The following is a 12,343-nucleotide window of genomic DNA, read 5'->3' as shown; positions in this document are numbered from 1 at the left end:
GGTGCTGGGAACGTGCTGTCAGGCATTGCCGGGTTCTGAAAGATATTTTTTACATGAAAGTAAAATTCATCCTCGGATTAAAACATCCACACAATATAAGTAAAAACGACCACAGCCTTCTAAAGCCATTTCTATGGAAATAACTTTCCTTTAACAAAATTAGCTATTTCAGATCAGAGGCCTCCTTCTGAGACTCCCTGTGGATTTTGTTTAGAAGGATGCTCACGTGACTGCAGACAGGGTCCTAAAATAGACAAATTTGCTGAACGGCTGAGGTGAAGCTGCTGATTTGTGCAAATCTGACACAAACAACTCATATCAAAGATAATTTTTGTGAAATGATGAAACATTTTTAAAGCAATAGCAAAAAAAAGCATATCATTACTGAAAACGATACAAAAAGATTCTTCCTTCTATTTCAGTCCCTGCCACTGTTAAACAAGGGCAGGTATTGAGACAAACTACGCAAATCCAGCAAACAGGAGTGCACTTTGTGACCACGAACAAGGGCAGGTGGTGATGGTTTTCTACCTACGAACTTGTTTCCTGGAAAATAACCGAAGAGCACAGGCTAGTGTAAGAAAACGCTGGCAATTATAGCTTTAGGCATTATTTAGAAAAGCAAATTATTAAAAACTAGCAACTGCAAAATCATTTGATTTTCACTCAAATGACAGATGCAGAAATCGATTAGATGTGAATTACAAACCCAAGGCAGGGCTGGGCCGTCTTTGTGTGGGTACACAGTTGCTTCTTTCCCCTCCCAGGGATAAAATACCCGTCTTCAAACCAATGCTCTCCATTCTCATAACTATATTAAGAAATAAACAGAGAAGAAAATATTATTATTGCAAGTCAATGCTGTAAATGAGAGGGAGACATGCGAAAACCTTAGAGTTGAAGAGCTTAAACTCTAGTCACGTTCCTCAATTTCAAATATCGGATGTAACTCAGAGAGCGTTAATTAAAAAAAAAATCCCTGTAACAAATTCCTATTGAAGAAAAAGGTGACAGTCCAAAATTTGAGGTCTGGTTTCTTCTTACAGCACCGTAAGGGAGAAAGGTTTCAAAGTTTTCATAAAAAAAGGAAGAAAGAGAGCTGACACAACAAGATGACTCAACAAGAAGAAACAGATTCCCGTGCTGCTGAAAACAACAGAAGCAGACAAAGAAGATGCAGCAAATAGACACAGAGAACAGACAACCGGGGTGGGGGGGAAGAGGAGAGAAATAAATAAATAAATCTTTGAAAAAAAAAAAAAAGGAAGTTTCAAAGTTTTCATCAAATAGGAACTGAGGAGCACTGGCCTGAATTCCTATAAAGAACCCTAACTCCACTTTCCTTTTAAAAGGCACCGAGTAGGACTCCGAGCTGAGCTTCAGCAATCACGACAAGCGACGGCCACGGTAGCCCCGAGCCCGGCGCGTGGGCCAGGGCGACCCCCGAGGGCCGCGTCCCCGGGGCGCCTCCACCCCGCGGGCAGGGCTCCCGCCGCGCCCCCCGCGTCGCCCCGGGGCCGCCAGGAGCGCGCTCGGGGCCGGGACCCCCGGGGCGGGCGGCGGCGTCCAGGCGGCCTCGGCGCCCACGAGCGCCAGTGGGAGGCCCTGGGCCCCCCGCCCCGACGAGCCGCCGCGCTCCGGGCGTGGGGGACCCGAGGCGGCCGGCGCTGCGCCCCCGCGGGGGGGCCCTCGGGAGGCGCCGCGGGCGAGCGGGGGGCGAGCGGGGGGGGGGGGGGGGCGAGCGGGGGGGGGGCCGAGATGGGGGCGAGCGGGGGGGGGAGCGGAGGGGGCGAGCGGGGGGGGGGCGAGCGGGGGGGGGGCCGAGATGGGGGCGAGCGGGGGGGGGGGAGCGGAGGGGGGCGAGCGGGGGGCGAGTGGGGGGAGCGGGGGCCGAGCGGGGGGGGGGCGAGCGGGGAGGGGCGAGCGGAGGGGCGAGCTGCCCCCGCGCGCCGGCCCCCGTCGTGCCCGCCGCCGCACCCCAGCAGCGTCCCCGGAGCCCCGGCGCGTGTCAGCCCGGCCCGCGCGGCGGGAGAGGACGCGGGGGGCGGCGCGCGGGGGCGGGGGCGGCGGCCGCGGGTCCTCCCTTCCGGCGGGGGAGGAGGGGCCGAGGGCCCGGACCCGGATCTGGCCCAGCGGCTCGAGGGCCGCCGCCCGGTCCCCGCGCGCCCCCTCCGGCCTCCCCGTCCCGCGCCAGGCCCGCGGCGCAGCCACCCTCGCGGCCCGCGTCTCCCCTCCCGGCCTCCCTCTCTCCTCGCGGCCTCCCCCGGCCCCTCCCCCGGCCCCCTCCCCCGGCCCCCCTGCCCCGTCCCCCTGCCCCGTCCCCCCTGCCCCGTCCCCCTGCCCCCGTCCCCCTCCCCCGGCCCCCTCCCCCGTCCCCCTGCCCCGGCCCCCCTGCCCCGGCCCCCCTGCCCCGGCCCCCTGCCCCGGCCCCCCCTCCCCCGGCCCCCTGCCCCGGCCCCCTGCCCCGTCCCCCTGCCCCGGCCCCCTGCCCCGTCCCCCCTGCCCCCGGCCCCCCTCCCCCGGCCCCCTCCCCCGGCCCCTCCTGCCCCGTCCCCCTGCCCCGTCCCCCCTCCCCCGGGCCCCCCTCCCCCCGGCCCCCTGCCCCGGCCCCCTGCCCCGGCCCCCCTCCCCCGGCCCCCTCCCCCCAGTCCCCCTGCCCCGTCCCCCTCCCCCCGGCCCCCTGCCCCGTCCCCCTGCCCCGTCCCCCTGCCCCGGCCCCCCTCCCCCGGCCCCCCTGCCCCGGCCCCCCTTCCCCCGGCCCCCTCCCCCGGCCCCCTCCCCCGGCCCCCTGGCGGCTGCTCGGGCCTCGGCCTCGTCGCTCGACCCCCTGGCCCCGCGCTGGGGCGGCCCCTCGCGGAGAGCCCGGGGGGGGGGGGGGGGGGGGGGGGGACCCGCCGTCTCGGCCGGCCGCGTGCGGGGCGCCCTGCGGGTCCCGCTGGAGGTCAGGGCGGCGCGTCGGGCCGGCCCTCTGTCCGGGTCGGGGGGACCCCAGGCCCCAGGGCAGGGCAGGCGCGGCCACCGGGACCCCCCCGACTCCAGGACCCGCGTCTCCGGCGCCCGCGCCCTCCCAGCCCGTGCCTGCGGGCGGCGCCCCCTTGCCTCGTGAGCCCGGGGCGCTGATAAAATGTCAATCAGGTCGCACCTCCTGAAACCCGCCCTCGTTGCCCGTGGCTCCCTGCAACCCGGTCGAGCCTTCCCGCGCAGCCTGAAGGCGGGGTGGCCGGGGGCTTACCAGGCACACCGGGGCGCCTTCGGCAGGGACAGGGGTGTCGTTCACCCACAGGCTGGCACACCGGGGACGTCGTGGGCAAACCGGGCTTTGCGTTCACCCCACTTCTAAGAAGGCCCCCCCAGAGCGGCCTCTCCTCCGCCCTCTTCTGCCACACAGCCCCCCTTTCCTTGTCTGCAGAGGGAGCCGCTGGCCAGCAAGTCTGGGGCTTCTGTCCCAGGAAACTGCCTGGTGAGAAGAGGGGCTGTCGCGCGTGGACCCTCGGGCGCTGCCCCGCATGGGGTGCGCTGAATCCCCTCTCATTCTCGTCCTCAAGGGGATCCTGCCCTAGTACTGACAAGTTTGAATTTCCTGCCTCCCTGGCAGCACAGGTGCAGAGATGAGATTGAAGTGATTGATGTACAGGGAAATAAAACAATCCATTGTGCACATCTCTGTGTTTGTGGTCAGTCACAGATTGTGCTTTTCTATGAGTGGTGCAAAGAACTCCCTCCTGTAATATCGATTACTTACTGAACATAAAGGAAAACTTGATTTCTAAAGAGAGGAACCTTATGAGACTTATTCTCTGACTGCAAGGCAACGAAACTAGAAATAATAATAAAAGGATAATTACAAATGTTCCCTGATGAAATGCAAGCTCAATTCAGGTTTTGACAACTTTCCACAGATAACTTTTGAAGGAACATAGACCACTTGCTCTCCAAAAAGTCACAAAACACAAGAAAAAAAAAAAAAACACCATGAATGAGAGCCATCAGAAATGACAGTGGAATCTCACCCAGAAAACTGTAGATACTGGAATTATCAGACATATAAAATAATTACGTTTTATGTGTTGAAAGAAATAAAAAAGGTTAAAACGAGCAAGAAACAAGAGACTATAAAGTATGATAACATAACTTGAAAGAGATTCTTCCCCCCTAAAAAAAATTTAAAAATTATCATTTATGATTTAAATTAATATAAAATACCCAGTGGATGGCTTGAACAATAGATGATAATATAGCTGAAGAGGGAAACAAAGCCAGTGTTATTTTCAGATGTATGATTGTCTAGTTAGAAAATTTGGAAGAATCTACAGATATGGTGTTGGTATCAATGAGAGTTTAGAAAATTTCAATTATACAATGATATTCAAAATTCAAGTGCATTCCTGTACAGTACCCAAAATGAAGTGGAAAATGTAATTAAAATATGCCATTAAGTCAATCAGGGAATCGGAAATCATTTAGGTCTTTCAAACAGAAGGTGTTTAATCCAGGGAATTGGTCACGAGACTGTTGGTAGATCAAAAAGAAGGGCAAGGTAGCTCAGAGTTCAGTAACGGGGGTCGGGAGAGGGGAGGAGGTCATGTCACCAGAGTCAGGACCCCAGAGGGCAGGCCACCTGGGCGTGCCGAGACCTTGGAGGAAGGGCTCCCACCGTAGGAGCTGGACTAGAGAAGGGCAAGAGGAAGGGGGGGACATCAACAGAAAGGCGGAACCATCTCTTCTCTTCCTTCTCCATCCTTCAGCCATCCTGCCTGCACCTCTGAGCAGCAGAACCCTGGGCCCATGGATTATAGCCTGCGGCCCCCTACATTCAGCATTATAGAGCATGGTAGCTAGAAGGTTGAAAGTGGGGCTGAGAGACAGACACGATACATAGGTAAATACGCCACAGTCCTTACAGCAATAACACTTCTGCTTCCACTTTCCATGCTGCAACCCTCCTTTGTACCAAGAGGAAGTCATCCCCTCAGAAAATCCTGTGAGTCACAATATCTGTCTCTGGGTGATGAAATCCTTCTAGAGGAGTCACAACCCTGCCTGAATATTTTGTGTCGGAACTCAGAGCAAAGTTAGCCCCACTTAGGATGTGCTGCAACCTGCCCAGAGTCGTCTGTCTGGAAGCAGGAAGGAAGGTGGTGGCATATTTTTGGGACAATCATACTTGCACCGCTCCTGATGAGAGCTTTTGTCATGCCTCTTGATGAGGGTGCTGTGCTCTAGCGAGGGGAAGGGAGCTGCTGCTGCCCGCCCCCAGGGGTTCAGGGAAATGTAGAGAGTGGATTCAGGATTCCCACCCAGATATCCCAATCCTAGATCTCAGCATCCTGCTTTCAGCACAGGAGACGGGTCAAGGCTGTGCCTTCAGGCTCTGTTTTAGCTCTGCTGCTCTTGGAAATGAGTCCTGGCCTGACTTAGAGCACAGACTACCTTGTGGGCGCCTGCGAAGATAAGGCTGTCCTTGAATGTTGCCAGGAAGGCTTTCTGACTTTCATCGATGGCCTTAAATTGATAGTGGCTAATTTGAGCCTGCTATGTTGTTGTTACTGTGAGGCTTTTAAGGCCATTACCAAAAGCCAGCCAGCCCCACAGTCCTTGTCACTGTCACCTCCATGTGGTAAACTGCTGCCCGACCGGATACAGCTTGGCTCACCTGTCTGGGGCACGTCCCCCTCAGCCCCCGTGAGTCTTCATAACTGCGCTACAGGCCAAGGGCCACCACTGCCCGTGAGCGCCTCCCAGTGGGGTCTGAAGTGGGCCCAGAATGTACGCGATGAAGGCATAAAAGTTGGCTGGCTCATTTAAAAAAAAATTTATTGAAGTATTTCACTCATACATAAACATACGTAAACAATAAGTGTATAGTAAAAGTTGTGAACATACAAAACAACCATACATAACATCATACGGGGCTCTCATACCCCACCCTACCACTACCTTGCGTTGCTGTGGAACATTTTTACCTAACTTTTAAGGAGCATCCTCAAAATATTACTACTAACCAAAGTATTTCCCCCAAATCCACCCTATTATTATTATTTTTATATAATTTATACATGAACATATGTAAACAATAAGTGTGCAGTAAAAGTTGTGAACTTACAAAGCAAACATGCTTAACATCATATGGGGGTCCTGCACATCAACCCACCACCAACACCTTGCACTGTCGTGAGACGTTTGTTACAAATTAGGACAGAATGTTGTCAAAATCTTACTACTAATTATAGTTCCTATTTTGCATCTGGTGTATTTTCCCCCAACCTGCCCTATTATTATTTTTAAATATATTTTTATGACAGAAGTTGTACAGAATAATAATGCACATTTGCAGAATTCTCAAACAACACCCCTCTATCAACACACCACACATTGGTGGAACATTTGTTACAGATTATGAGATAATATCACCCAATTATTACCAAGTCTATAGCATACATTTGGCACACTTTTTCCATACTCCCTCATTATCAACACAGCACATCTTTGGCACAGATGCAAGAATATTACATTATTACTGTTAACTACAGTCCATAGTTCACTCCAGTTGTAGCTCTCCTATGCTTCTTCACATTCCTACCACCCTGCAGTAGTGATGTACATCATTTACCCTAGCTCACAAAGGGCACTCTTGCATCTGCGCCATCAGCCACAATTCTCGTCCACATCTGAGTTTATTGTGTTATTCAGTCCTTAGATTATTCTCTGGTTTTCTGTCAATTGGCATTTAAATCCCTGGACCACCATTTTCAGCCACATTCCCATTTGTAAACCAGCTGTTATTCACTATAATGTGTTACTATCAACTCTGTACATTTCCTCACTTTTACAGTAAAGCTAATTAAAACTTCTACATACATTAAACATCAGTAGCCCATCTCAGGCCTCCTCTTAACTCCTTTCACAATCTACCACTTACCACCAGGTCTTGATGATATTTTCCTACATTTTCTTCTAGAAGCTTTATGGTTCTTGCTTTTATATTTATGTGTTTTATCCATTTTGAGTTAATTTTTGGATAAGGTGTGAGATAGGGGTCCTCTTTCCTTCTTTTGGCTATGGATATCCAGTTCTCTCAGCACCATTTGTTGAATGGACTGTTTTCCCCAAGTTGGGTGTGTTTGACAGGCTAGTCAAAAATCACTTGACCATAGATGTGAGGGTCTTTTTCTGAACCATAAATTTGGTTCCATTGATCTATGTGTCTCTTTATGCCAGTACCATGCTGTTTTTACCATTATAACTAGGTAATATGATTTAAAATGTGGAAATGAGAGCCCTCTAACTTTGCTTTTCCTTTTTAAGATGTTTCTGGCTATTCAGGACCCCTTACCCTTCCAAATAAATTTGATAATCATGTTTTCCATTTATTTAAAAAACGCTTGTGCAATTTTTATTGGGATTGCATTGAATCTGTATATCAATCTGAGTATAACTGACATCTGTATTAGTCAGTGTTCTCTAGGGAAGCAGAATCAACAAGAGATATCTGTCAATAGTATGCGATTTTATAAGAGTTTCTCATGTGACAGTGGGGATACACAAGTCTAGGTTCTGCAGTCAGGCTACAACCACGAACTCCAACGAAAGGCCAATGAAGGTTCTTGATGAGTTCTGGGAGACACTGGTTGTGCAAAGACAAGCTGGGAAATTACCACTCAGTGCTGGGATCACTTCCCCTTTGAAGGCATTCAACTGATTGGATAAAGAATCACTCATTGTTGATGGCCATATCCCTGACTGAGGTAATTGTAACCAGCTATCTATGATTTACCACTGCAGTAAAGTCAATGGTGACTAAAGTCCATATTTGCCCTTGTATTACAGTTAGCCCAGTGCTTGCTTGACCAAACAACTGGGCACAATTACCTGGCCGAGTTGACACAATAGTCAAAACATCACAACATCTTAATGATATTTCGTCTTCCAATCCATTAGCATGGAATATTCTTTCAATTATTTAGGACTTTTTAAAATTTCTTTTTACAATGAGCTGTAATTTTTTGAATACAAATGCTTTACATTGTTGGTTAACTTCATCCCTAAATATTTGGGTTTTAATGGTCATATTTTATATTCACCACTCTTTTGACACTTTTACTTACTTTTATTGATATAATCTTCAATTCTAGACTTTCTTCCAGGCCTCTCTCTCCTGTCTTTTCTTTTCAGGCTCTAGCACACCCTTTTGTATTTCCTGCAAAGCTGGTCTCTTGGTTACAAACTCTCTCAGTTTCTGTTTACCTGTGACTATTCTAATCTTGCCCTCATTTTTGAAAGACAGTCTTGCTGGATATAAGATTCTTGGCTGGAAATTGTTCTCTTGCAGTATCTTAAATATACATACCACTGTCTTCTTGCCTCCATGGTTTCTGATGAGAAATTGGCACTTAAAATTAGTGGGTATCTCTTATGTGTTATGCATTGCTTTTCTCTTGTTGCTTTCAGAATTTTCTGTCTTTGACATTTAACATTCTAGTTAGTATGTGTCTCAGAATTGGTCTATTCGGATTTACCCTTCCATGTCTACTTCCACAAGCGAACTTCAGGCCTTGTCCAGATACAATGCCATATTTATTGTGGTATTTAACCATTTATTAACATTTAATGTGTAAACCTGTGCTTCCCTTTCTATTTAGCTCCTGTCACTCTTTTTAATGTGTCACTGATGATGTTTGAGCATTGTGCCATTTTCCCCATTTTCCCCTTAAGCCCTGTGGTTTTTATTGTGCGCTTTTGTAAGGCATGATGATTTTTAGGAATACCTACCTTGCATCATAGCAAGACTGACTTTATTTGTTGAATGACTGAGTAAATGCTTGCATTTCTTAATTCAGTTCTAATTTATCCTGGCATATTTTTCCCCCCAGTATCCTGATTGTTAGAGGCGTACAATAATTAACAAGCTGTAGCTTAGTTTCCCCTGATATGCACTGGGGAAAGGCTAACCCCATCCCCCAGAAGCCTATGTGTCTAAGGGCAAGGCACTTCCCCACAGGTTAAACAAAGAAACCACATAAAGACTCAAGTAAAGGGAAATGGAAACCTTCCCTACCTGCATATCAGGGGAGATAAAATCCCTACAGAACAAAGAAACATCTGCTCCTGCAGCATTCCAAGAAACCATAGCTCCCTAACCCACTATCCCCTAGCCGTGTCAGGGAAAGTGTCCACCTCTAGGGCTTCCTACCGGCCCCTGCCCCTCACTCGGACCCTCAGCCCCTCCACCAAGTATCATTCCCCCGCCTGGGAAAGTTCTGTATAAATTCAAGTCCCCCCTTCCAGGAGTGGGCTGAAATCTCTCTTCAGACCCCCATCATGCTGAGGGTGTGTGTGTTGAAGTCTGTTCTTCAGATCCCCTCTGTTGGGAGAGCTTCCCAATAAATACATTTTCTGCCTGTGGTCCATCAATCTCCGTGTCTCAGTGAATGCCGTTTTTCTCCAACACTGATGACAAAGATGGACTAATTTCCTGTTGAGGTAACCTGGCTTCGTAGAAAATGATGGAGCGGCTCATGTAGAGAAATGAAGGGGTCCAAAAAGTGACACCTCACTATTCCAGCTCAAGACGCACCACTTGAGAACTAAGACAGAGAGCCTGGAGCACACGGTCTTGGTTTGCAGGCTGCTTTGACAAATGCCACACCATGGTTGGCTCGGACAAGAGGAACTGATTGGCTCAAGGTTTCAGAGGCCAGAAGGCTGGGGTCCGCAGTGATGTGGCTGCTGAGAGCCTCGGGGTCCTTGGCTTTCCCATCACGTGGCAACGTCCTCTCCTTCCTCTCCCCGTCCCCCAGTTTGGCCTCGAGCTCCATCCCCATGGGATGCTCTGCCTTTGAATTAATGGCAGGGAGCTGTAGGTCCGAAAGTCTGCTTCTGCTGGAGTAAACTCCAGGCCCACTCTGTCTGGTCTGTTACGTCAGCCTGTGGCTCTAGGGAGCCTTTAGCTCCTCCCTGAGCCTCTGGCCTAATAGCAGGATTACCAAATAAAGGCCGAAGTTAAATGTTTACAAAACAGATAGAAGCTGTTGACCCCAGCACTTCTCAGTCCAGTTGGAAAGAGCCTTCCCGGAAAGCAGCAGCTGTCACTGGCATCTGCAGATAACAACTGTCTAAACCTCCTGGGCGTAGCCAACGAGGATCCTGCTGCTTTAGTTAATCACTGGAAATACTGCAGACAGGCTGAGGACAGCTCCCAGGGTATAATGTGGAGGCAAATGTGGATGCCACCACTGACAGCTAAATGTCATTCCTTCCTTTCTGGCAATGAAGGCAGGTAGATAACCTGAAAAATCTGAGACTAGAAATTATGAATGAAATATTGCAAAATCTTTCATTGTTAGTTTCAACTGTGGAAAAGAAAATTCCCATTAGCCAGAATAAAGATGCTGACGATCAGAGCGGCATCTGGCAGTGATGCAGCAGCTGCCCCAGGGGAATCTGCGAATCCCAGTAAGCAACAGGCTTTTGTTGTGGTGGACACAGGGGATGGGCCTTGGGCTTTTATCAAGTTTGGAGATGGCCCTGACAGTCCCATACGAAGTGCACCTGGAGAAGGGCCAAATCCCTTGTGAAAGAGTGAATTTTAAAAATTCCCAGCTACCAGCAAAAGGAGATGAGACCCTGGGGTTTCAGGAAGACAGACAATAAAAGAATTTGTCACAAGGGCCCTGTCCTCATGTAGATTTGGGTTTAAATAAATTTAACCCCTTTTTTGAGGTCTTGGAAACCGAAAGCTAAGAGAGTATTATTTAGTGGGTCCAACCTGGTAGTTCTTTAAAGCTTCTAGCAGAAACAAAAGCCAGCATTTCTGGAGACATGCACCTTCAATCTCACCCTCCCATGATTCTCACAATAAAGCTCACGGTTCAAAGATCCTGAACACGTGGGGAAAAGCCATAAGCCAGAACCAGCAGAAACAGCCCACAGCAGGATTGCCAAATAAAGGCCTAGGTTGAATGTTTACAAAACTGAAAAATAGATTTGACATACGAGAAACAAATGACATCCTAAACTGAACTACCAGGCTTAGAAAAAAAAACACCAAAACCCAGAACTTATGTAAGTGAAATATTCTTAAATCTCACCACACAGAAAGAGCATATCAGGGACATCTGGAGAGAATTGTGAATGGAATTATACTACGAGTGTTTCAGGGAATCAAAAGGTGAAAAATATGAAAGACTGGGAGGCAAGGAGGATAGAATGAGAAGGATGGACCTAGAGCTATTCAGAGTTTCAGAAGAAGATTCTAGAGAGATGGGAAAGAATAAATATTTGAAGGGAAAATGACTGAGGATTTTCTAGAAATGATGAACGACAAGAACATTCAGATTCAGGAAGTACAGCAAAGACAGAAGAAATAAAAATAGGTTCACACTTGGATATCGGAGTGAAAGAAAGATAAAACCAGCCATAAAGAAAGAGCGGTGCCCATAAATGAATGGCAGGCTGCATGAAGCAAATTTTAACAGCAGCTTCAGAAACCAGGTTTGCAGAATGCTGAGAGAAGAGCAGGCACCTTGGAACTGTATTTAAGAATGGGGGTAAACAGAAACCATGAATGCAAGAAGACAGTGGTGTGATATAGTTAAGATACTACAAGAGAAAAAAACTTCCAGCCATGAATCTTATATCCAGCAAGATTGTCTTTCAAAAATGAGGGTGAGTTTAGAATATTCACAAATAAACAGAAACTGAGAAAATTTCTAACCAAGAGACCAGGTTTTCAGGAAATTCTAAAGGGTGTGTTAGGGCCAGAAAAGAAAAGACAGGAGAGAGAGGCCTAGAAGAAAGTCTGGGAATGAAGATTTTATCAATAAAAATAAAAGTGTCAAAAGAGTAGTGAAAATAAAATATGACAGATAAAACTTAAATAGTCAGGAATAAACTTAACCAACAATGGAAAGCACTTGTATTCAGAAAACTACAACTCAATATTAAAAGAAATTTTAAAAAGGCCTAAATAACTGGAAGAACATTCCATGCTCATGGATTGGAGGGCTAAATATCATTAAGATACCAATTCTACTCAAATTGATATACAGATTCAAAGCAATACCAATAAAAAGTCTACCAGAATTTTTTTTAACTGAAAACATGATTATCAAATTTATTTTGAAGGGTAAGTGGTCCTGAATAGCCAGAAACATCTTAAAAAGGAAAAGCAAATTCTGCTCTCTAGACCTTAAATTATATTACCTAGCTATAGTGGTAAAAACAGCATGGTACTGGCATAAAGACAGATACATAGACCAATGAACCAAATTAATGGTTCAGAAATGGACCCTCACATGTATGCTCAAGGGATTTTTTTTTTAAAGATTTAACTATTTATTTCTCT

At 48.3% G+C, this 12,343-nt stretch overlaps 1 long non-coding RNA gene across 1 annotated transcript; it reads right to left on the bottom strand.

Annotated features, from left to right (window-relative positions):
• Positions 1-325: 325 nt before the first annotated feature.
• On the bottom strand, positions 326-822 carry LOC139438543 (uncharacterized). Its single transcript, XR_011648219.1, has 2 exons — positions 710-822; positions 326-546 (listed from the first exon to the last, which is right to left on the bottom strand). It is a non-coding gene; the product is annotated as an uncharacterized lncRNA (long non-coding RNA).
• Positions 823-12,343: the final 11,521 nt, after the last annotated feature.

This window comes from Dasypus novemcinctus, chromosome 3, assembly GCF_030445035.2.
Source record: "Dasypus novemcinctus isolate mDasNov1 chromosome 3, mDasNov1.1.hap2, whole genome shotgun sequence".
Taxonomy (NCBI): Eukaryota; Metazoa; Chordata; class Mammalia; order Cingulata; family Dasypodidae; genus Dasypus; species Dasypus novemcinctus.
This window is presented reverse-complemented; position numbering and strand designations above follow the sequence as displayed.